At 42.2% G+C, this 24,979-nt stretch overlaps 1 protein-coding gene across 8 annotated transcripts in view; it reads left to right on the top strand.

The window, feature by feature from the left end:
• The window catches only part of Ssdp (Sequence-specific single-stranded DNA-binding protein), an 831,184-nt gene that overhangs the window by 615,183 nt on the left and 191,022 nt on the right, over positions 1-24,979 (top strand). The gene's annotated exons all lie outside the window — the stretch shown is intronic.

Raw genomic sequence — 24,979 nt, forward strand, 5'->3', positions numbered from 1 at the left:
GCTTCTCCTGTAGAGGAGGATTTATAGGCGCAAGATTTAAATGTGCGGCGTAGAGGTGTACCTCCCGGTACAATAACAATAATATTAATATTAATAATGATAATAATAATGTTATTTGCTTTACGTCCCACTAACTACTCTTTTACGGTTTTCGGAGACGCCGAGGTGCCAGAATTTAGTCCTGCAGGAGTTCCTTTACGTGCCAGTAAATCTACCGACACGAGGCTGACGTATTTGAGCACCTTCAAATACCACCGGACTGAGCCAGGATCGAACCTGCCAAGTTGGGGTCAGAAGGCCAGCGCCTCAACCGTCTGAGCCACTCAGCCAGGCAAAATAATTCTGTTATCGATAAGAGATTTGTATTGACTTCTGTTTAAAAATTAATGGCTTGACATTTCAGATACTGGCATCTGAAATGGAAGAGAAGTGTAGTATGTCGAATTATGACATGACTGATTGATTCATCATCGCCGAGCCAAAACTACTGGACATAACGAAATTACATTTTGAGGATACATTTATATTACAATGTAGGTGCTCGCTATGGGAGGATGTTTGGATATTCCCTCGCTAAGGGGGTGAAAAGTGGGGTGAAATTTTAAAATGAGTGTATGCATATCTCAAAACTTTAAAAGTCTACAGATGTAAAAATTGTTATTTAGAATCTCCTTTAAAAATAAAGAAACACGTATTTTTTTGTTTTCGGAAAATCCCAATAGGAAGGGTGAAAAAGGGGTTGAATGCCTTTAATGAGGATACTTATATCTCAGAAACTGAAGATATTACAGACCTGAAAATTGGTATTTGGGACTCCTTCAAAAATAAAGAAATGGGAATTTTTTTTTTTTTGGAAAATCCAGTTAATGGGGGGGGGGGGGCGGTTGAAAACGGGGGTGAATTTTTAAAATGAGTGTATCTATATCTCAAAACTTTAAAAGTTTACAGATGTAAAAATTGGTGTTTAGACTCTCCCTTAAAAATAAAGAAACACGTATTTTTGGGGGGAAAATCCCAATAGGAGGGGCGAAAAAGGCGGTTGAATCCCTTTAATGAGAATACTTATATGTCAGAAACTGAAGATATTACGGACCTGAAAATTGGTATTTGGGATCTCCTTTAAAAATTAAAAAACACACATCTTTTGTTTTTGGAAAATCCAACTAATGGGGGTTAAACAGTTGTGGCAAATTGGGATGAATTTTTAGAAAGACTATATCTACAGTATATCTCAGAAACGTAAAATGTTACAGACGTAGAAATTTAACTATTAACATATTCTGACCCCGGCGTTTTCGATTCCGGCGGTATTTTAAGGCGCTTAAATACATCACCCTCTTATTGGTAGATTTACCAGCACTTATAGTATCTCCACCTGGACAAAATTCCAGCATCTCGCCGTACCCGAAAACCATGAAACTAGTTAGTGGGGCATCAAACGAATATTATTTTTGTTAATGAAGTGTTCCACGCCATTGGTTTGAATGTGCACTGCACTATTGCAGATTAACATTTTCATTAGCAAAACAAATAGTGCAACGTACGAAATGGTAGATTCGCGACTATGTGAAAATATGCATGGATATAAAAAGAAACCTAAAAAAATCGTTTTGTTAGCCCTAGAAGAGTTCACCAATGATTTTAAAGTTCAACTCCGATTAACCTGCCCTCTCCACCCCCAAAAACCTTTACTAAAATTTTCATGAATTGCGAAGTAAAGGGATTTGAAAAATCAATACATTTCTTGATTTTGTGTCAGTTAAGTAAATATTTCTCCTGCTAAGAATCCTATAGTTTTAACGTCTCTTAAAATCGCTATAGTCTGCAGGGAACAGGATATTTCCCATAAAGGGGCTCCCTCTTGTCAGTGCTCCCTCTTGTCAGTAACTCTACTGTCTCGCGTCCTTCATTTGTTCCTCCTTAATTAAATGTCAGTATGCTTTGTCCATTTTTGGCCCACAACCTTGAGTACAAAAGGCGAGAGTTTAAAAGACTGAGGTACTCAGCCGAGATCGGCAAGGACAGGAAGACGGTCCAGAATAGTTGCTTTGCACCCAGTTCACTTGGATTAGATTTCGAACTCTGTTCCTTAATTAAGAGTGGTTGGGTGACTGGAACGGGTGAATTCTGAAGAAAAGAGAAGAGAAGAAAATACGTACACAGAAAAGGCTCCATGGATTAATAGTTTGTTCATAGTATATCTAATATATGAATAAATACACGCCTCACACTTGTGCGCCATTTATAATATTAAATATATATAACCATGGAATGAATAAAATAAATGAAATAAATAACAGAAATTTCCGGAATTTGGGATCCTCGAATTTTGATAGTGTTTTAATTCTCACTCCCAGGGCGTGTACATAAAACTTCGTACTGGTACATCTGCGTCGGGCCTTACCAAACCCTCTGAAAAGGATTGAACAGGTAGGAACTTCACCTAGGTTCTCCAGCAACTTCTCAGCTAATTTAACATCACTATATCTATTCTGACCTAACCATAATCTGTACATTAGCACATCATCAACACACAACAAATATAAAATAACAACACACTTAATAAATATTTACAACTGCTGGAAGATCCCTATGTACATTCAATAATCCTACGACAAAAGGCAGTGAGAAACAAGAGCCCGGAATGCACTACATTCGTAGTGTAGTGTAGATGGCCAATAGTTACGATGAAAATATAAGTTCTTTGCCCTTCACTGTTTTTTGTATGTCAACACAAATTGCCGGCTCTCACCATCAACACATGGTATACCACTTTGATACTGTACCTCTCCAAGCACTGACACTAACGCTTGGTTTTAGAGATACTTTCGCTTGCACAAATACACGCTGTTGGTCTGCCTTGAAACCAGGCCACAGATTACCGAAAATTGCCATGAGATAGAGATCAAGTGCATGTACTAGGTCAGTATACTAACACAAAAGTTGTAGGCCTGTAAATATTAACAAGTAAACTACCACACTGCTCCGTTCAATAATCAATCGTATACTCGTTAATGTTCACAGTAATAGTCATCGTAGATAATGTTAAAGATGCCCAGAATGGTTGTGTTCCATTTGCGATCACAGTGAAATTTGTCTCATTTACAATCACTCCAATCCCAGAAGGAAAAAGTGAATACGAAGAAAGAGTAGTTCGTATCCCATTTGCGATCACTGTAAAATTATCAGCAACCTATCGGGGTTTTTCATCGTACATACAGCACGGGGACTTCTAATTAGGGCGTACTCCAAATAACCGTGTGATTAGGCTAAGCTCAGGGATTCTCTCAACCTGTCACCTATAGTTTTAACATGTTTGTTTCACCTGTAGACATCCCTGGTTGTTGTAACTTGTGTTGTTATCTGTGTGCTTACTTACGGCATGGAGTTTATTGAGTCGAGTAGAGGCAAGACTTGTGCTTTATACAGCGTGATTCAGCCGCCCCTTCCAATGTAGTTTTATGCAACTCACAATATTCATTCCGTGCTGAAAACATCTGCCCTGCCGGTATACTTAGACAACACAGCCGGATAGGACGCCGTAATATTGTACTCGTACTAAACGCTGGAAGACATGCATGTGCCTTCTAGATCATATGAACCTGACACGCCTGCGAGGCACTAAATTGATACTGTGACCGCATTCAGTAAACCGAATACTTCCTGTAGGGTGCCCAGTGTGCCGTAGAGCACCGTAGTGTAGTTGGTAAACGCGGGCATGTCAGGTGGGAGGTTCGAGTCCGTGGCGATGATTACAAATTTTTGAAATATTTGTTTAATACGTGCCGCACGCAATGTTAGTCCAATACCCGCTTTCATGCAAATTGTGTGTGAATGAATGTGTTTGTGGCTCTAAGAAGAGCCGATTATTTAGCAGGCCGGACACATACAGACCGGAAATAATAGGAACACAACTGCCCTGACAAGGTTACATCGCAGCAAATGCTGGATGTGATGACCGTTTTGGTTTATGCACATTCGGGTCCGGCGTCCAATAGATCGTTTTGCACGCTGAATCGTTCCAGGTATAATTGCTCGGCAGGCGTCCGTGATGAGTTGCCGGAGCTGGCCGGGGTTTTCCGGCACTTGGGTGTAAACTACGTTCTTCAAATGCCCCCACAAGAAGAAGTCTAACTGCGTTAAATCCGGTGATCTGGCGGGCCTAGAAACAGAGCCTCGTCGTCCTATCTATTTCCCTTCCAGTCCCTCGTTCAGATGGTTACGCACGGGCAAAGTCGAATGTGGTGGAGCTCCACCTGTTGCAACCACATCGTCAAACGATCGTCCAAGGGCAAATCCACCAGCAGCTGTGGGAGTTCCTGACGCAGAAAGTGCAGGTAGCGTGGGCCCGTCCAATGGCTCTCAAAGAAATATGGTCCAATCAGGCGATCCCCCAAGATTCCACACCCAAAATTGACTCCCCGCCGTACTTGATGGCCCGCCTGTCGCACCCAGTGAGGATTGTCCGGACTCCAATGGTGCATGGTGTGGCGATTGACGTACCCATTATTGTGGAAGCGCGATTCGTCCGAGAACAAGATAGGCGATATGAATGCTGCATCATTGTCCGGCCTGCCTAGTAGCAACCGACAGAACTCCATTCGAGCTTCGATATCCCGCCCATGGAGCTCTAGGTGTAGCTCAAGATGGTATGGGTGACATGTATGTTAATGCAGTATTCGCCAGACGGACGGCTGACTGGTGTTCTCCTGTCGTGCATTCGCCCTGGTACTGCTGTGTGGATTATTGCGAGCTGCCTCCAGAATGGCCTGTTCTGTTTCACCTGATGTAATGGGCCTATCACAGACTGGTGGCTGGTTGGAAATCACGCCTGTTGTCCTTAGCGTCTTTCAGCTCGGCGGGATGTGGTAGCAGCCGGGTGTCGCCTGTCGGGATACCGTTCCTGGCATAGACGTAGTGCCTCGCACGCGTTTTTTGTCTTGCTTATCCATAAATGAGGATCATGTCAACGTATTCTTCTGTGGAAAATGTGTCGAATGACAGCAGAGATTACAGTACCTTCAGGCCCTAACCGGCGGAGTATGCGCAGGGCACAAGATGAATAACAGCGTCATTCTACTCTTTGAATGTGGCAAACGTGGGCCTGTATTTACGTATTCAAAAATCATACCGATGCAAAAATATTTGAACGATGCAGGATTCGAACCGCCGCTGGCACATTCCGTCGATTACTAGGCGAACGCCTAACCACATCCGCTACGCTACACTGCTGGAAACATGCTGGTAGTACGACGAGAGCAGGGTACATACGCCATCCGGTTCGGTGTTTAAGACATTAATTACTGCACTGTTACCTAGTTTTATGCTTTGATTCCCCTTTTCGTTACACGTGGTCACGAGGCACGACTCATTAACATAGTTACATGGTAAAAGGACGTTGGTACATGATTTCAAGGGGTCGTGTTTTGTGAACGGATGATATAACATTTCGCGAGGGTTCAGAATCGTGTGCAACATGTGCTCACTGAACATCAGTACCATACAGTACACCTGCAGGGGAATAGCACCCCTACAACGATGCGCACGTTTGTTATGCTGCAGTAAACGATATTGGAAGGGGCTGCTGAATCACACTGTATAATGGATAATCTTACAGAAATCAACGGGAAAGTGAAGGATGTTTGGTGACTTGGGTATGATTAAAACAGGAGAAATCGTAGTGTAAAGGAAGATTAGTGTGTCAGAACGCTACATTGGTGAGAATGATCGATCATCAGTGTGTTCATGACGAAGCGAACTTGGACGGAAAGAAAGCAATATTTCGAGCGAAGAACCGATCCCGCGAGGGCAACAGTGCGGCAGTTCCTCATCTATTTGACGAAGAAATTCAGCCTTTACTAAACAGGAGTTATGAATTCGTTACAAGGACGCCGCAGTTCTACAGTTAAGAGTACTCTGTACCGAAAGAGAAACAATGCCCAAGGAGTACAAAAGAAGGAAGTTGCATGGAGGTAATTCTTCGTGGGGTAATCCTAAAAATGTCTGACGGGGAGACATTTCTCCTGGGCGATAATGGTGTAAAAGATATACGATATAGTGTCCCCTATTGTATAATGGGGAAACGAAAGTGTAAGTTTACTGTTAAGTTGGAAATGAGCTACAATTGCTTCAAAACGGGTCGCGCTGTCGAGGAAGCAGTGTTACAGCAAAAATCTTGGTTTTGAATTTGAAAAGTGTAAAATGCAACGGTTTTTATGCTCCCTGATTTTGTCCTGCTTTTAAAAGCTCATTTAACTGCCTTTACACCCACGGCCATTTGGTAACCCTAAATAAATGGGACATATGGGTCATATTTATTCTCTGTTTATCTTTCCCGATATTAGAGCATCAGACACAAACGGTAAACATACGTAATTGAATGAGTTTCAACATCAGAATCCTAGCACGTAGTTTTCGCCAGTTACTTGAAGGTTCTCCCTCAGTATCAGTCCTTAAGTAGGGAATTCCCTCAATGCAACCTGAGTGTTTCTAAGTCAGTGCATGCTCAGAGTTATCACACGGATAAGAGTGATCGCAAATGGGACAATGCTTAACACAGTCAAAAATAAATTAGTCTTGCATTCTATCTTAGTGATCGCAAATGGTACGACAACCCCAGGGTCACATTTTTCGGCGGGGGGGGGGGGGAAGCCCGCTACCCCCGCGTGGCAATCGACACAATCTGCATTGCCTCCGACATGCTACTAATTTCTAAGAAGAAAAGAGATAGCAGGGAAGAGTGGGGACGGTACTACAAGAGCACCTGCCTGTTTGTACGTTAGACGCATTACCAGGCAAGGTTTGTGTTGGCCAGGTGGTGTTAAGGCGTGGTATTAAGGGTCAGGGGAAAACCACATAGGCAGAAAGAGCCTACATGTAAAGCCTGACAAATTTTGATAGCACATGCAAAGATGGATTTTCTGGATAGGTCCAGGTGTTTGTGTTAGCTGAAAAGAGGTATCATGTACCAGCCATGAACTGCTGTCTCGCCATTCCAGTCGTCAGGGGATCAGTCCCTCTTCTTCTGAACCGGATCCTAAACTTAAAAGTCGTATTTGGTTGGTATTCAAGCCTGCAGTTGACGGTGATGGGAATGACGGTAATTTTGTGTGCTGTGCGATCTGCAGTGAACTTTATGTACACACTAGCGGTTATCCGCGGCATCTCGCGTGGATTTCGTAATTTGATAAAAGTAATCGTTCCTCGGTACTGTACTAAGACATTATCTGAAAATCCCTGAAGTATAAAACTTCACTGAAAAGCTGAGTTTCATTTACCCCCAGAAACTCATTTTAAACTAAGTGTGTGGTTTTGCCTTTCGGGGCTGAGATGGCCATGCGATATAGAACTGTACACGTGAGAACGTCTTCTCTCAAATAAAAAAGAAAAAATGTTTCTTTATTTTTAAAGATTAGAAATACATATTTCCACATCTGTAACATCTTCAGGTTTTGAGATGTGAGTATCCGCATAAAAAGAATTCAACCCCTTTATCAGCCCTTCCTCCACCCCCACCTACATGGATTTTCCGAAAACAAAAAAGAGTGACATGTTTCTTTATTTTTAAAGGACATTCCAAGTACCAAGTTCCATGTCTGTAATATGTAAAGTTTTTGACATACACTGTAGATATACCGGTACTCATTTTAAAAATTCACCTGCTTTTTCAATTCTTTTCACTCCCTTAAGTGGTTTTTCCGACAACTAAAGAAATACGTGTTTATTGATAAAGGAGCTGCCGAATGCCAATTATCACGACTGTAACATCTTCAGTTCTTGAGATATTAGTATCCTCATGGAAACACCTATTTCAACGCATCCCCTCCGAAGTTAATTTTACCCCAAAAATGAGTTTTTTATTTTTAAAGGTGATTTCAAATACCCATTTTCACGTTTGCAACATCTTTAGGTTTTTTGGATATAAGTATCCTCATACAAATAATTCAACATATTTCCGTCCTTTCATTCCCTCTTAACTGGATTTTCCAAAACCAAAAGAATACGTATTTCTTTCTTCTTAAAGGAGACTCTAAATACCAATTTTTACGTCTGTAACTACTTCAGTTTTTGAGATATCAGTACCCTAATAAAATTAACTCAACCCCCTTTTCAGTCCCTTTTACACCCACCCCCTACGTTAAGTCGTTTTTCAAAAAGCAAAATAATACCTGTTTTTTATTTTTAAAATATTAAAAATATCAATGTTCACATCTGTAACGTGTTAAGTGTTTGAGATATACTGTAGATATGCTCATCTTAAGAATTCACGCCAGCCCACATTTCAGTCCTTTCCCCGTAAGTGTCCTTTCCGAAAACACAATAATGCATGTTTCTTTTTTTAAAAGAGATTATAAATACGACTTCACGTATGTAACATGTTAATTTTTGAGATATACTGTACATATGCTCAGGGATTATGTGTACAAATTTTGGTTGGCAGCTATGCCCAAACGTACACGCATAATCTCGCTGCTGTAGAATCCTGGTGCTGGTGTTGCTATGGTTACGGCAGTTCATTTCCTTGTCCGATTCCGAGAGCAGGGTTAGTGTGATGCCAATATCTCCATAACGGTCGGTTTTAGGGCCTTAAAACATGGTTTTCGGCCCCGTAGGGCTTACCGAGATTTGTTCTTTAGGTCAAGGGGCTAAAAATGAGCTTAGTCTCGTCCTTGCACAACAAATTCGATATTTCGCCTATATTAGCCTATTATTTTTATATCTCCCCCGTCGCTCCCCCCCACTTCGAACTGTTTTGACTATAAAATACAGCCCATGTACCTCAGGGGTAATGTATATTTACATTAGTAAAATGATTTTTTAGAATCGGTCCGGTAGTTTCTGAGATTACCCTCCAGATATACACAAACTAATAAAATTCGCGCTCTCTCTTTATTACATTAGTATAGATTAAAGGAGTCGGAATGATTTTGTCTTTTCATGATTAGATAAAAAGCTTACGATGAACGAGGTGTGCTTGAATGACGGGCATTCTAATTTTTCCGTGTCATCAGACTCCACGACTATGCCACAACCTGCCAAAGTAATGAACTTTTCTTCGTTTACTGACTTTCATGATGCTCCTATTCCAACAGATGAGCTGGAAAGATATTTAAAGCAAAATTGTGGAATGGAAGAAGATAGATACAGCGTCCTATTGGAGAACAAATGGACAAAACTATTCAAAATTTCACCAGATCGCTAAGAAAGTAATATGTATGCAAGCATCAAGTTCAGCTTCAGAGAGAAATTTCAGTTCAGCGGGCTTCATTATCTTCTACAACGAGACAATTGCTGATGCTCTTGTTTTCATTCACAGTAATTCCATTCCACCACCATTAACAATGACTAATAAACTACGCACACTTAGTAAAAGCCATGTTCAGGTTTGTTTTTGTTGTTGGCATATTGCACGTCATTTCTTTTTGTATTTTATTTTGAGGTAGACGCGAATGAAGTCCTATGAATATGCTTCGTGTTATTTAGATACATTTTCAGTCAGCTTGATGTCAATTGCAAACGAATATCAGTTTATAATAAAGTTTCTGTTTGTTTTCAATTATTATTATTGTTGTTATTATTACAGTGCAGGAGAAATCTCTACCGTTTAATTTCCAAATGCGATTAGCCTACTTTACAATATGTTATTTGAGTACGGGTATTCATAGAGTGAGTGATCCGAATAGTAGTGTGACGTGAACATTTCGTTGTGCACGGCGCACATGTTATTGTGTCGAAGTACTCAAGGTTATTTTGCTGAGCCCGCCCAGTGTAGTGGACTGCGGTGGGCTGAATGAGCCCAGTGCTATGGGCCAGTACGCTGCCGCGTCAGAAGAGAACGGCACTGCACGGGCTGGGCTGCCGGAGCCCGTGGGTTTGAAGTGCTGCGCGGTGGGCCTGGCTCAAGGCCAACTAGATAGATAGGCCATAAGACTCCCCCTCCACTTCGGGCGCTACGTCACACAAGTCGCCAGCCGCTTCACTTCTCGCCAGTGACTTGTAGGCTGATCTGAACCTCGCAGCAGTGAGGCTATCGATGGTGTTGAATGATTTAAACGTGTGTGAACATTATGAATTATGGCCACGTCGTGTTGTATGCCTGGTTTTAGAATCAGCTACAGTTCAAAACAGCCTAATATTTCAGTGTTTAAATTTCCTACTGACTTGTTTCGGAAACAAAAGTGGATCGTAGTCATCCATCGAACCGAATTCGTCCCATCAGCAAGCTCAGTTGTGTGCATAAAACACTTCGACGAAGATTCGACGATTCTGTTAAAAGACCTGATGGGTCTATTTTAACTGTAAAACCTAACCATTTAAAACTCTCAAACAACGCTATTCCTAAGTTTGAAAATGTGCCTGCCTATCTGTCTAAAAATCTTCCAACACCGAGCGAAACTCCTATTCAAAGACAAGAAGAAATTGAAAAACGGGAGGAGGAAGGAACGAAAGAAAGCTGAGGAAAGAATATGACAGGATCAAGGACTTCGATGACGTTCAGGGTAATTTCAGTATTAAACGCAAAATTAATTTGGACAAAGTTTTCGTCAATTTTAACAGCCAAAGTCTCTGTATTTTCAAAATGTATATGACTGAGGAAAATATTCCGAAAATTGGCACTTCCTTAACATTAAACGAGGCTCTTGATTTTAAAGCCATTAAACATATTTTCACGAGTGATAACCCTGATATACGTGCATTAGGTGACGGGGGCAAAATATTAAAATGGTCAAATTAGAAAAGTCCTTGTAACTTCCTGTTTACACCTGCTCGTAACTTAAAAGTGATTGTCCACGACAGAATAGAATCTGTGCACAAAATAATCGATGAAATTGAAAGTGAAGTTGATGAGTGTATCATTACTGATAAATTATAATTTTGTAAGGAACAGTTAAATATAGCCTTTGCAAAGAAAGTATCTTACTCCTGTATACTAATAACATGGTTCACTTCAATATTTTTCGCATTTCCTGGGATGTAAAAGAAGATAAGACAGTCAGCGTTTCTTACAATGCCTCACCCGGTTTTTCACAGTCTTTTACTGCAAAACTAGGCATGGGAAATTCGGGTAGTGATGATTCACATTGGAATTACTTGAAAAAGAAACTAAAATTGCTAAAGGAGAATGAAAGATTTTGTAACTTGTTGGATGGAGTCTACGTAAAACGTGAGCTGAACTATAAAGGAGGAAAGGTTTTATTTCTTGTTTTTGTGTTTGCTAGTGGCTTTACGTCGCACCGACTCAGATAGGTCTTATGGCAACGATGGGATAGGAAAGGTCTAACATCTGGAAGGAAGCGGCCGTGGCCTTAATTAAGGTACACCCCCAGCATTTGCCTGGTGTGAAAATGGGAAACTTCGAAAAACCATCTTCAGGGCTGCCGACAGTGGGATTCGAACCCACTATCTCCCGATGCAAGTTCACAGCCGCACGCCTGGCAAGGCAGGCGCTGATGCTGATGCGGAATTATTTTATAAGATAATCATGTACAGTATATGGGGAACGACACAGGAAGGAACGTTATTGTAGCGGGTGATCTCAATTTATCAAATGTTAACTGGGAAGGGTATGCTAACGACAGAAAGCATGACTACAAAATTGTGGATAAGTTAATATGGGAAGGACAACTGAATCAGAAAGTGACGGAACGAACTAGAGGGGAAAATATTGTAGAGGTGCGCTGATAAAACCAGCAGAGCTCTATAGGAAAACTGATGTGATAGGTGGTATGAGTGATCATGAAACTGCTTTTGTGGTAATTAAAAATAAATGTTAGAAAGGAGTGTTGAAGTGTCGTATGGCTTTTAGTGCCGGGATATCCCAGGATGGGTTCGGCTCGCCAGGTGCAGGTCTTTCTATTTGACACCCTTAGGCGACCTGCGCGTCGTGATGAGGATGAAATGATGATGAAGACAACACGTACACCCAGCCCCCGTGCCATTGGAATTAACCAATGAAGGTTAAAATCCCCGACCCGGCCGGGAATCGAACCCGGAACCCTCTGAACCGAAGGCCAATAAGCTGACCGTTCAGCCAACGAGTCGGACAGAAAGGAGTGTTGTAAAAGTAGGACTAATTGGCAATAAATCATGGTTGATAAAAAGGAAAGGGATAATTTTAAGGAATATGATCAAAGGAAAATGAAAAACAAAATATGTAAACAGACTAAGGGATGCTATTTGCTTTACGTCGCACTGACACAGATAGGTCTTATGGCGACGATGGGATAGGAAAGGCCTAAGAGTTGGAACGAAGCGGCCGTGGCCTTAATTATGGTACAGCCCCGGCATTTGCCTGGTGTGAAAATGGGAAACCACGGAAAACCATCTTCAAGGCTGCCGACAGTGGGACTCCAGCCCACTATCTCCCGATTACTGGATACTGGCGCACTTAAGCGACTGCAGCTATCGAGCTCGGTACTAAGGGATAGGTTTAAAGCAATTTTTTTTTTGCTAGGGGCTTTACGTCTCACCGACACAGATAGGTCTTATGGCGACGATGGGATAGGAAAGGCTTAGGAGTTGGAAGGAAGCGGCCGTGGCCTTAATTATGGTACAGCCCCAGCATTTGTCTGGTGTGAAAATGGGAAACCACGGAAAACCATTTTCAGGGCTGCCGATAGTGGGATTCGAACCTACTATCTCCCGGATGCAAGCTCACAGCCGCACGCCTCTACGCGCACGGCCAACTCGCCCGGTAAAGCAATTGTTGGGGAGTGTGAAAACAGGTATGTGTCCTTAAGGAATGTTTAGGACCCAGTATATTATAAGAAAGAAATAAGAGATTAAGGAATAGCTGCAGATTAGAGAGAAATATAGTTAGGAAATATTTCGGGAGTAAGGAGAAATTGAGTGAGCTAACTAGGAAATTGAATTTAGCAAAAAAAAAAAAAAAATGCAGCTAAGGATTACTTGATGGCGAACATAATTAATTGGCAGCCATATGAATTGTAGGGAGAAATATATATACATTGTATATACTCTAAAGGAGGGACAGATTCCAGGAAGGACATTCTAGAGACCATTAATGAACAAGGGTAGTGTATATGTGCTTTTTTTGCTAGTGGCTTTACGTCGCACCGACACAGATAGGTCAAACGGCGACGATGGGATAGGAAAGGGCTTGGGTGAAAAGGAAGTGACTGCGGCCTTAATTAAGGGACAGCACCAGCATTTGATGATATGAAAACGGAAAACCATGGAAAAGTATCTTTAGGACTGACGATAGTGTGGTTCGAACCCTCTATGTCCCGAATGCAAACTGACAGCTACGTGCCCAAAACCATGGGGCCACTCGCTCGGTGAAAGCAGACGTATACAGTCACCAGTATGTAAAGATAGTTGGGTGTAAGGATTAGACCTACGTCCAGATAGAAGAGCCGACTAATAGTGACGAATTACTGAAATTTCCCTAACCGAGTGAGTTGGCCGTGCGGTTAGGATTTCTCTAGACTGAAAGCTTTCGGCACAATCTGCCATTAAGACCAAGTCGTCAGCATAGGCCAGACTGTTTACACTATTTCCACCTAACTGAATCTCTCCCTGCCACTTTATACCTTTCACCAGATGATCCATGTAAACTACGAACAACAAAGTTGAAAGACTACAGCCTTGTCTAACCCCTGTAAGTACCCTAGACAAAGAACTCATTCTACCATCGTTCGGCTCCGTGGCTAAGTGGTTAGCGTGCTGGCCTTTGGTCACTGGGGTCCCGGGTTCGATTCCCGGCAAGGTCGGGAATATTAACCGTAATTGGTTAATTCCCCTGGCACGCCCACTTGGTGTGTTGGTGTCGTCTTCATCATCATTTCATCCTCATCACGACGCGCAGGTTGCCTACGGGAGTCAGATCAAAAGACCTGCACCAGGCCTCTGCGGAGGCCATACGGCATGTCATTTCATTCTACCATCAATTCTCACTGCAGCCCAATTGTCAACATGAATACCTTTGGTTGATTTTAATAATCTACCCTTAATGTCATTGTCCCCCAGTATGGTGAACATGTTTTCCCTCGGTACCCTGTCATATGCTTTCTCTAGATCGACGATCTCGCAGCATTTTTCAATTACGTGGCGCATACTGCAAATCTGATCCTGACAGCCTCTCTGTGGTCTGAAACCACACTGGTTTTCATCCAACTTCCTCTCAACGACTGAACGCACCCTCCCTTCCAAGATGCCAGTGAATACTTTGCCTGGTGTACTGACCACTGGGATACCTCGATAATTGTTGCAATCCTTTCCATTCCCTTGCTTATAGATAGGTGCAATTACTGCTTTTTTTGTCCAATCTGAAGGTAACTTACCAACACTCCATCCTAATCTTACTACTGTATGAAGCCATTTCATCCCTGCCTTCCCACTATGGCGGGCTGAGTGGCTCAGATGGTTGAGGCGCTGGCCTTCTGACCCCAACTTGGCAGGTTCGTTCCTGGCTCAGTCCGGTGGTATTTGAAGGTGCTCAAATACGTCAGCCTCGTGTCAGTAGATTTACTGGCACGTAAAAGAACTCTTGCGGGACTAAATTCCGGCACCTCAGCGTCTCCGAAAACCGTAAAAGAGTAGTTAGTGGGATGTAAAGCAAATAACATCATTTATTATTCATTATTCCTTCCCACTATACTTAACCATTCGGGTCTAATTTTATCTATTCCTGCTGCTTTATGACAATGGAGTTTATTTACCATCTTTCCACTTCCTCAAGCTTAATGTCACCATCATCAGTTTTCTCCTCCCTTTCAGCTCGGTTGTTCGCAACACTACCAGGATTATTTCCTTTTACATTGAGAAGATTTTCAAAATATTCCCTCCACCTGTCCAGTGATTCCGTGGGATCTATTATGAGTTCACCTAAATTACCCAAAACATTGTTCATTTCCTTTTTCCCTCCCTTCCTAAGGTTCTTTATTCCTGTCCAGAAAGGTTTCCCTGCTGCTTGACCTAGCCTTTCCAGGTTATTACTAAAATCTTCCCATGACTTCTTTTTGGTTCAACAACTATTTGTTTCGCTCTGTTTCTTTCATCTACTGTACGTAAAATTCCCTGTCTGCATCGGGCCTTATTTGGAGCAATTTCTGATAAGCCTTCTTTTTACGTTTACAAGCTGCTCTCACTTCATTATTCCACCAAGTCTTTTTCCCATCTTTACACACACTTGTCCCTAGGCATTCCATTACTGTTTCTACTACAGCATCCCTGTATGCCACCCATTCTCTTTCTATATCCTGAACCTGCTTACTGTCGGATATTAAAGGCAGTTGGCTGGGGTATAGTGCCAAATTTGAAATACTTGTTTGATTAATGTTGATATAAAGGAGCTATACCAGATGAATGGAGAGTTGCAATAGTAGCTACAGTGTAGAAGGGAAAGGGTGATAAACATAAAGCGGATAATTGCAGGTGAGTCATCTTGACATGTGTTGTTTGTAAGCTCTGGGGAAGCATTCTTTCTGATAATATTAGATACGTTTCTAAATTGCTGGAATTTAGAACTCGATGAATTAGAGTAGGTGAAGTGTTGTCTTTTCCTATAATGATAAAGTGGAGGAGGGGAATGGGGTCTACAGGGCGGTCTTATTGTACCTGTATGATTTCTTATATATAAATGATATGAGTAAAGAACTAGTATCACATATAAGGCTATTTGCGGATGATCTTTTACTGTAAATAAGAAACAGGATTGTGAGCGAATACAAAAAGACCTCGACAATGTTGTGAGATGAACAGCAGACTATGGTATGGTGGTAAACGGGACGTATATTTAGATTTTAAGTTTCACCAAGAGGAAAAGTCTTTTCATTTTTAATTACTGTGTTGGTGGGGTGATATGAGGATCACTCTAAGTACCTAGGTGTTAATATAATGAATGGTCTTTATGGGGGTAATCACACAAACGATGTTGTAAAGAAATTTTACAGATTTCCTCACATGGTCATAAGAGTATTTACGGGTTGTGATAGGGATGTAAATGAGATGGCGTATACGTCTCTGGTAAGACCCAATTAGAGTATGGTTCCAGTTTATGGGACGCTCACCAGGACTACGTGATACGAGAACTAGAAAAGAACCAAAGGAAATCATACGATTTTTTCTTGGTGATCTCCTACAAAAGAGTAGTGTAACAAAAATGTTGCAAACTTTGGATTGGGAATACTTGGAAGTAACGAGACAAGATGCTTGAGTAAGTGGTATGTTCCGAGCTGTCAGTGGAGAGATGGCGTGGAATGATATTACTAGACGAATAAGGTTGAGTGGAGCTTTTAAAAGTAGGACATATCGTAATATGAAGATAAAGTTGAATTCAAGAGGACAGATTGGGCAGAGATTCAATTATAGGACGAGAAGTAAGGGATTGGAATAATTTAACATAGAAATGTTCGATAAATATAAGTTCTTTGAAAACATTTACGAATAGGCCAGGTAAGCAGTTGATAGGGAATCTGCCACTTGGGCGATAATCCTAAATACAGATGATTGATTGATTGATTGATTGATTGATTGATTGATTGATTGATTGATTGATTGATTGATAATCTTGGACTGAAGGTTAGTACAATACTCACTCAGCCTCGTTAGAATAACTGAGGAGGTCGCTGAAACGAGAGGTAACGCTTCTGGTCAAGACATGAAAGCAATATGGCTGATGATGTCACGTTGACTACGTAGATCTCCAGTAGCTGTAGATCATCTGACTGGGCAGCATTCGTCTTGGTACGCCAAGACCCTAATGGTCAGTTGTGCTACAGGTTTATTTATGTTTGCCTTTTTGCCAACTGGTGTAATTTCGAGTACTTTTTGTAGTTCTTATATTTATTACACACATCCTGATAGAAGGTAGATCCTTCGACAAAAATGTTTACAATGTATTTACTGTATTCTCCACTTGCTGGATAGTCTGCGACACTTCTGTAGAATGAGGTTTAGCCGGACCTCCCCCCCCCCCACCCTATTTTGGTTCAGGCATGGAGAATTATAGAATTAGGTTCTAGAAGCTAAGTTGTACCGGAAAGAACAAACTAATTATCATGTATCAAACAAATGCATTGCAATAAATTAATGCTCTCTCCGCTGTTTCAGACGATCCGGAACTAGGGGGTGGGAGGCTTCAGTTCTATTATGTGATTCAAGTGATCCGATATGTCGAACTTGACAGAATAATAAGCTCACCGGACAAAACATTAGTCACCCTGGTGCGCACGCACAGATGGATCGTTATGCCTGTACAGATGGCGCAGACGACGAGTCCCGTGCTGAACCGTACGCGCACTGCCTCTACGTGAGCATAAGGTAATAGCGATCACTGAGACATTGAAGTTTCAAGCGGACAGTGTACGTCAACATGGATAGATATAAGGATGTGACAGAGTGGCAGAAAGGGGCAATCGTGTTTGGCCGTGCCCATGACCATATGATACGTGAAGTTGCTGGATCTGTTGGTGTTTCACAGCGGGCTGTTCAACGCGTCTACAAACAGTGGTGTACTACACGTGACCACGAAACACGACGTCTGAATTGTAGTCGGGAAAAAATCCTGACAGAGAGATCGGAGACGCGTTTCACCGACTTGTGCATTAAAATCGCTTCCAAACCCGACAGAAATTGCTGCAGTCAGTGAAGGAAGGTCCATCCCAACCTGTTAACGAGGGAACGTTGCGACGGAAACTGAATGCAGTGAATATTTGAAGTCGGCCACCTCGCAAGAGGCCATTGCTCGGAGAGGCACATAAAGCTGCCCGTCTTCACTGGGCTAAAAGCCATCGAACGTGGACAGTAGCTGACTGGCGGAAGAAATGTGGTCTGACGTATAACATTTCTGCCTGTATTCCAATGGCGCCGTCGTCGAGTGCACCGAACGCCAAATGAAGTATTTCATCCTGGATGTGTGCAAGGTCAGGTTCAAGCCGGAGGTGGGTCTGCGATGTTTCGGGGGTGTTTTTCGTATCACGGCTTGGGCCCGCTTACTGACGTGACCACTAACATGAACCAACATGTTGATTTAAACATTCTGGATGATCAGGTGTTGCCTTTCAGTAACATCTACATGATGAGTGTGCTATTGATGCCCCGATTTTTCAAGATGACAACAGTAAAGTTCATCGGGCTGGATGCATATGCGACTGGTTTTATGAACACACCCCCACCCTATTACATCTCAACTGGCCTGAAAAATCACCCGACGTGTACCCCATTGAAAATCTGCGGGACATGTTAGAACAGCGGGAAAAACGCCGACATAAGCACCCCCGCAATTTGATGGAATTGCGCGATCAAATCCTCAGCGATTGGCTAAACCTTGATGCGACGTACCTGCACAACTTTGTGGCACACTTCCTAACAAAATCCAGGCGGTTATCAAGTCCAGAGGCGGTGTTACACGGTATTTAATGGCGCTTGTAATGATTTCTCCAGGGGCGAGTAATTTTTTGGCCGGTGAGCTTATATCGTGCACACGTGGGTGTGGATATGGTGGATACATTTGTTATTTTGTAGATAGCATGTTATCAAATCGTTGTTCATATTTGTTGTGGATTAATCTCTGTTAATAGCGTCGGCGAAGCTCTAGACTGCTGGGACCAGCGTGGGCGTAATAGTAGTGATGGGTCGCGTGATGCAAAGCTCCCGATGCATTCTGAGCAAGCGATGCAGTACGTGCCCCATGATGCTATCTCGATGCTGTATAGTGACGTCAGGCGCACGAGCTCTTTGTCTCGAGGCAGTGCTGGAAAACGTATCGAGAGCTCTCGATGCATTTCGAGCAACTGATGCAGTCCAACTCGTACCGGTAATCCTATCTCGAAGTTTGAATCGGGATATCATGCGCATGCGGTATGTTATCCCTCGACTATACTACGCCTGCTGATCAACTAATGACGTCTCCGAAAACCTTAAAAAGTAGTTAGTGGGACGTAAAGCAAATAACATCATTATAACAACTAATGACGATACGCCCACTTCTTTTTAATCTACTCGCAGTCAACTTACCTACATGTACTTCCTGCATTTTACTAATGCACTGTCCGCTTCCACGGCGAAATGGTTAGCGTGGTGGCGTTTGGTCCAAGGGCTTCCGGGTTCAATTCTCGGCTAGGTAAGACATTTTATTCTTCATGGATTAGTTCCTATGGTTTGGGGACTGGGTATGTGAAATAAATAATAATGAAGAGTGTGGCATATTTTTAACATTTTATTGAAACCATTTCTTTTACGACGCAGCGAGTTGTGTAATAATTTGAACAGAAAGGAAAATATACCGGTAATGGCATAAATATACTGGTGTATGGTAACAAATTGATCGTTTCCATGAGAAGGATCAAGACCAGCCACAATATTATGAGACCTGAAGGCAACATATACAGGATGAAGCCGACCTCCGTCGACAAACTTTCGGAAATTGTTGAGGGAAACCTGTGTATATTGGTAGAAAGTACCCGTGGACTCCGGTGGCTCGTTATAGAGTAGAACCGGTGATTAAATTATAATTTATTCGGTTTTATTACTGCAAACAACCTTATTCGTTGGTTCGTAATCTGTTTACCCTCCAGGGTCGATTTTTCCCTCGGACTAAGCGAGGGATCCCACCTCTACCGCCTCAAGGGCATTGTCCTGGAGCTTCAGACTCTGGGTCGGGGGATACAACTGGGAGGATGACCAGTACCTCGCCCAGGTGGCCTCACCTGCTATGCTGAACAGGGGCCATGTGTGGGGATAGGAAGTTTGGAAGGGATAGACAAGGAAGAGGAAAGGAAGCGGCCGTGGCCTTAAGTTAGGTACCACCCCGGCATTTGCCTGGAGGAGAAGTGGGAAACCACGGAAAACCACTTTCAGGATGGCTGAGGAGGGAATCGAACCCCCTCCACTCAGTTGACCTCCGGAGGCTGAGTGGACCCCGTTCCAGCTCTCATACCACTTTTCAAATTTCGTGGCAGAGCCGGGAATCGAACCCGGGCCTCTGGGGGTGGCAGCTAATCACATTAACCACTACACCACAGAGGCGGACAAACAACCTTATTCCTGTGGAAATATCTTCACAACAGAGAAAAAGCCTGCAATATTCAATAACCAAAACGTACAACACAATACCCAGGGTATCAAAGCCTGTAATATGTAATAACCGAAACGTACAACACAAAACACAGTAATGCGATAACCCTCTGTGGAAACACGTACACTTTTATCACAGTGTGTTCAATATTTTCTGTCAGTGTACTGTTTTAAAGGTAACAATTCCATGTTGTTGGCTTCCAGCACGTTAATGAACTCCTGCGGGACATAATCCCCACACCTCGGCGTCTGACAAGAACTAGCATTTGTTTTTTTTTTTGTTTTTTTGCTACTTGCTTTACGTCGCACCGACACAGATAGGTCTTATGGCGACGATGGGACAGGATAGGGCTAGGAGTGGGAAGGAAACGGCCGTGGCCTTAATTAAGGTACAGCCCCAGCATTTGCCTGACGTGAAAATGGGAAACCACGGAAAACCATTTTCAGGGCTGCCGACAGTGGGATCCGAACCGACTATCTCCCGAATACTGGATACTGGCCGCACTTAAGCGACTGCAGCTATCGAGCTCGGTGAACTAGCATTTAGGACGGACGTAAAACTAATAAGATTATTATGAGTACTATTTTCAGTGCAATACAGATACAAAGCTAACTGGTCTGATGACATGGCCACGAGGTAATCAAGTTTGTTTACATTATGATTGGTGTATATTGCATGTGTTCAAGTGGAAGAGATTTTATTATATATTGGTTATTTTGTATGTTCAGTGACGTCACAATTACTTCTATTAGCGATTTGCTTGTTTGTGCACGAACAGGCGTGTGTTTGGTAGCCGAAACTCGATTGCAAAACAAAAACATACAAAAATATTTGAAGAGAAGATTCGAACCACCACAAAACGTAGCGGACCCAACGATTCTATTTAGCCAACTGAGCAGTGGCGGCTCGTTTGGGAGGCGCTAAGGCGCGCGCCCCCCACGGGGTTCCATTAAATTAGGGAATTTTAATCTTAAATGTTAACAAGCGAAATATTTTACTATTATTAACAAGGGCGCGAGTTGTACTGTACTGCGGCCCGAAGCGCTGCTGGCCCGGCGCAGGAGGGCGCTCTCTCATAGCGGACCAAATACTCCGAGTCTCGCTTGACTGGCCTTGAGGGAGCCAATCAGAGGCACAGTAGAGATGTGCTGTTCTAACGGAGATTCCGGCGCGTTTCTGCCGCGGCCCATGGTTGCAGCCAACCTACCCGAAACATTGCTGATTTGATTTCTATTTAACAGGGGTCAGTTTGTGCCATTTCTCTCCTAAAACTAGGAACTATTTTACTGAGGCACTTACCTGAGTTAAATGTGCTGGTATATATTTAAAATAGTCTTGTAGTTTTTAGGATTATTAACTAACGAAACGAGTAACGACTGTAGCTACTGTCTCCTCGCACTTGACTCATGTTGGCCATACTCACTGGAGAGCGCGATGTTTAGCTGTGTGTTGATGTATGATCTCGTGAGGTGACTGTGACGAGGTGAAATTAGGAGAAAGGTTGTGATTTATATGTTGGCGTAGTGTTATGTTTGCACTTCGTACAGTATGATTACCGTCGAACATATTAAAGAACTAACGTTTTCTTCTTTTCTATCGGGAAGAAAGTCGAACTGAAGGAGTGTGGTAGGCCGACACCAGACTTCTCGTTGAAAAGACCGGAGACCAAGGAAAATGAAAATAGGGCTTTCCAAAGACAAATTAATTCTCCTGACGTATATAACAAGAACACGTGGATATGTGTAAGTGATATCTCAGAAACCTTTTACTGCATTCCTTGCCTGCTATTCTCCCGTTCTAGGAAAGGAGATAAATGGATCACCACAGGGGTGATATCAATAGTACCATGGACTTTGAAATGCTTGGTAAAGTCAATGTCGTGTCTTGTTTGAGTGATCACTACAGCGAAACTATTCGTAAACATAATTCGATCGTGGACAAGAACAGGCAAATGTTAATAATAATAATAATAATAATAATAATAATAATAATAATAATAATAATAATAATAATAATACAAACAAAAGCGGACATGAAGAACGCACAAATTCAACCCGAAGACATTTTGAATCGAAACATATATAGAAAGAAAATTGACACGTGGGAAGTTACTCCAGAGAATGAAGTACCAAAAAGAGCAGGTACCAAGTGGACGTAAGAAAGGAAGAGGATCTTTAGTCAACAGATGAAAGCATATCATAAATAAAGCTTCGTGTGTTCCAAAAGGGACCATTCACGCATAATAATAATAATAAAAATAATAATAATAATACTACTAATAATAATAATAATAATAATAATAATAATAATTGCATATGCATTGCACCGTATAGTGTTCGAAGTGTGTATCTTGATAACATGGTTTGAAGAACTTGAGATATATTATGGAATTATGAAACTAAGGCGCGCCCCCCACTGCTGATATCCACGAGCCGCCACTGCAACTGAGCCTTACTAACAGCTCGAGTTTAATGTTTGCTAATCATTTCTGTTTCTACCACATTCGTCCTGGCTGAGGTCCAATTGGAGCGTGCCTCGAGATGCATCGAGATAGTGACGTCAGGCTCGAGTATCTCAAACGAGAGTTATGCCCATCCCTACGTAGACCTCGAAGATGCATCGAGAGTGGTGACGTCAGTCTCGAGTATCTCGAACGAGAGTTTTGCCCACCACTACGTAATAGGCTAAAAAATCATGCCGTTACGAGTTTGAGGCCCTGCGCAGCTATAGATGCCAGTGTGGTCCTCTTGGGGTCCCTTGTGTGCCCTATCCTGTCATCTGAATTCAGTCCACCGAAGTATAGATGCAGAAATGGTCGAAGGTCCGTGATGACGGGCCTTTCCGTGTGGTAGTTTGGGGTTTTGGACATAGTTGTGGCGACAAGCTTGTAAGCGGCCCCTAGACTATCAATAACATCACCCTAGACAGCTGAATGAAATTGTGCAATCGTTTAGTTCTCTGATCAGCGAACACGTTATTGTAAGTGATGTTGAAGCTAATTATGTTACCATTGCACTGTCTTTATGTTTGGGGAAAAACAACCAGAAAAAGCGCAGGTGGATGATAGATAGATAGATAGATAGATAGATAGATAGATAGATAGATAGATAGATAAATGTCTTTATTGACGTAGTTAAGGCCATTAGGCCTTCTCTTACACTAAACCAATTTGTGAAAGAGTGGTATAAAGATAAATGGGTACACTTATGAATATCTGTTAAGTGATCTGAAAATTTGCGAACCAAAATATTTTTCCAAAATTTCTGAGAATTGACGCTCAGAACTGTTAAAAATGGTAACCCCTGCCATTGAGAAGAAAAGGAACCCATCTCTGAGCTGCTATTCCTCCAATTCAGCGATTGTCGATTACTCGGCCTATTATTACAGGACCTAAATTTCCTAATCACTACTGTATATCTCCACAGTCCATTGGCATAATTGTCAAGGCCGATGACCTAGCTGTTAGGCCCCTTTAAACAACAAACATCAACATCATCATGATTGTTACGGGAACTTGGGCAGATATAATAAAAAGCCAAAAGCATTACATAAATTACATAAAGGGTCCTTTTCTCTGTGTTTACAAAGTTACTGCTCATACTGCTCACTTTTCTTTATTTGGTTACTACAATTCTTCGATTTCACATTCTGCAAGGGTGGAACATGTTTATGGACTCTCAGAATTAATTTCGTGTGGCTATTTCTAGCCGAGTGCAGCCCTTGTAAGGCAGACCCTCCAATGAGGGTGGGCGGCATCTGCCAAGTGTAGGAAACTGCGTGTTATTGTGGTGGAGGATAGTGTTATGTGTGGTGTGTGAGTTGCAGGGATGTTGGGGACAGTACAAACACCCAGCCCCCGGGCCATTGGAATTAACCAATTAAGGTTAAAATCCCCGACCCGGCCGGGAATCGAACCCGGGACCCTCTGAACCGAAGGCCAGTACGCTGACCATTCAGCCAACGAGTCGGACACTCTCAGAATAAACCTCCATTTCTTTTCTTTGGCAGCCATATCACGAATTTCAAGCACAATTGACACAGTGACAGAACTCATGAACTATTATGCAGTATTAACCACAATTGAGCAATAAAAAACAAACATTTTTGATATGCTTAGTATATTGTACATGGTTTGAATGTCATTCACAGACAGACATAAAATAATGCGCAGTATTTATCCACCGATTACACTGGGCATATACATTTCGCGAATCCAGTTCGTTACTCATTATCAGGTAGGGGAAATATTGCAGGAATTGATTAATTGTGGAGGTATTGGGGGTGTTAGTAGTCTCATAATGATCTCTTGGGTCGTGCTGCTGCTGTGAAGTACTGCTCATCTGTATAAAACATGCCTTGTCGTAAACCGTCCTGTTTATTGCGGTGAACTACTGTGATGGAAACAATCAGTAATTCATGTCCCGGCAAGAATGGCCAACTTGTGAAATCGAATTAAAATTTAAACAATGATGCTACAATTGTTTAAAAGCAAGTTCATTTGTACTGACTTGAATATGAAGGCTCCACCTGCCGAATGTGGATCCTCTTGTTGGCCGTGTTAGTGTTTTACCAGCCTCGACCAGAACGTATTTTTCACAACACAAAATCATGCCGAAGGTTAAGGAGGAAAAGTTGTCTGCACTTTCAGAAGAATTCAAGATGCACTTGATCGAAACTGATACAATTATTCTTGAATGTGCCTTCTGCGAAGTAGACATTGCAAGGCACTCAACAGAGAAACAGAATAAACCAGAATAAAACAGTAAGCATGTAAAGAGCATTGAACTTTGAAAGTAAGAACCTAATCAGGATCGCTTCAGTATCTGAAAAGTAGAGGTCATTGCATGAGTTCAGTGCGCATTAATCCAGTCAGGAATTGCAGTCCACAAGGTCAAATCATTCCTTGAGAAGTACATGCAAAAGTCAACGACAGATGGGAGC

The sequence above is a fragment of the Anabrus simplex genome, chromosome 2, assembly GCF_040414725.1.
Source record: "Anabrus simplex isolate iqAnaSimp1 chromosome 2, ASM4041472v1, whole genome shotgun sequence".
NCBI classification, from domain to species: domain Eukaryota; kingdom Metazoa; phylum Arthropoda; class Insecta; order Orthoptera; family Tettigoniidae; genus Anabrus; species Anabrus simplex.